This window comes from Penaeus monodon, chromosome 31 (assembly GCF_015228065.2).
Source record: "Penaeus monodon isolate SGIC_2016 chromosome 31, NSTDA_Pmon_1, whole genome shotgun sequence".
NCBI classification, from domain to species: Eukaryota; Metazoa; Arthropoda; class Malacostraca; order Decapoda; family Penaeidae; genus Penaeus; species Penaeus monodon.
This window is the reverse complement of record NC_051416.1, coordinates 21601883-21603686: the sequence shown is the minus strand read 5'-3', so window position 1 is coordinate 21603686 and position 1804 is coordinate 21601883. Positions and strand designations below refer to the sequence as shown.

Below are 1804 nucleotides of genomic sequence, written 5' to 3'. Positions count from 1 at the left end.
GATGAAAGAGATTTAGTGAAGCTCATACAGTCAGAGGGTAGCTCCTCCTAGGCAGTTCATTAGTGCCACAATAGGATTTTTTTGGCTTATTTTATAGCGAGTGAATGAACTGGTGTCAAGAATGTTATTATGGGAACTATTGGTTTGAATATTTGTTCTTGTACTTTATTTACATTTGAGATTTTGCACTATCAGTTACCTTGAGAAAACATTAGTCCCATAATGGAGGCATGTTGGCATGTGGCGAATTCCTCGTAGAGAAGGACTAATAAAATTCTGATTATTATATTTTCACTTGCTAGTTTACGTTTGAAGCAAGTTTTCAATAATGTTGCTATATCAAGGAGTTTTCAAGCTTGCATATGATTTAAGGATATTTAAAAGCTTTTTGCATAATTAGCTTGGCTCAGATGAGTTGATTAAAGATTAGTTATATTAAAAGGAATGTCTAACTTAGGCATCATTTCTATGTTATTGATGCATTTTTCTCACTGTCTTCAGATGGCAGATAAGTGTACACTTCTGTATTTTAATGGTTTATTTATTACTTGCAATTATTTTTTGTAAAGATTTTAAAGTGCTCACATATACATTTTTTTATATATGTACATTTTCATTCTCATTTATGTAGTTGACGTTATCTATCTCACTTGTGTTCATATACTCACATAAACATTGCCCACACACAAACATGATCCATTAATTTTGTTTCTTACTTTATTTTGATAATTACTCATTTAATTAGGCCCCCATTCATTGAATTGGCTAATTAGCCATTTAGTTTGTCCCCTTAGAACATAAAAAGGCTTCGAAAAATAGAGTTTTCAAGACTGAAGTAAGATTTAATTGAATTCAATTTATCCCTTGAGAGATTTTCAACAGTAGAAGTCTTTTTCATTCATAGTTATATCTTTCAGTTTATAAGCCAGGCATAAGATAATATTCCATTCCCATTTTATTGACTTAGAATTATCAGGATCTTTGATATTGATTGATGGAAATGTAAACATAAACAAATACAGATACATTAGTACAGAATCATATAATTCTACTTTGACTTTGATAATAAAAAAAAAATTACATATACAACAGACCTTACTAATCTACACAAACACCAATTTGTTATTGCAGTTCATCTCTTCTCTTGCATGATGGGTTCACAGGAAAGGGAGTGTCAGAAAACAGTATTATGATGCATGTTTTTATTCATTTTATTTATTTTTTCATATTCTTTTGTAAACAATTTGCAGGCTACTATTGTACATTTCTCATTCCTATAGGGGGCATGCCCTTTGAGATGAGATGGGTCATTTGGATACATTATTTTCTCTCTATTATCATTATTAGTGACCAGGCATGTGAATCATAATTTTTTTTCTCTCTTTTTTTAGAGATAATTGCTACTTTGCAGATGGTTTAGAGGTTTAAGAAGAAAAAAAATCAGCATTTTATATTAATTTTGGGATCACGTTATTACTCCCACATCTCTTTCAAGGCCTATTTAGTTGGGCTCTCCTTAGATGTAATGCTCCCTTGGGGGGAAAGAAGCAAATGTTCAGTGATCTTTGTAGGTTCCAGCCTGTGAGGTTCCTTGATAATTCTTTTAGAGGCTTAATTACGTATATGTAAATAGATATCAACATGACTCTAATATATGGTCTTCCTGAAGAGTGACTATGCCAAAATTTTCTGTAGTTCATTTTAATGGTACTTGACTGTTTGACTTGAGAATGTATATTTTTTCTGGCACAATCTTTTTGTATTTTTTGAGGAATGTCATGATTTTTTAGTGTTGAAGGCAAAG

The 1804-nt window shown here is 31.3% G+C and overlaps 1 protein-coding gene across 42 annotated transcripts in view; it reads left to right on the top strand.

The window, feature by feature from the left end:
• LOC119593093 (cytoplasmic dynein 1 intermediate chain-like) overlaps positions 1–1804 on the top strand; it is a 47628-nt gene that overhangs the window by 24427 nt on the left and 21397 nt on the right. The window lies entirely within an intron of this gene.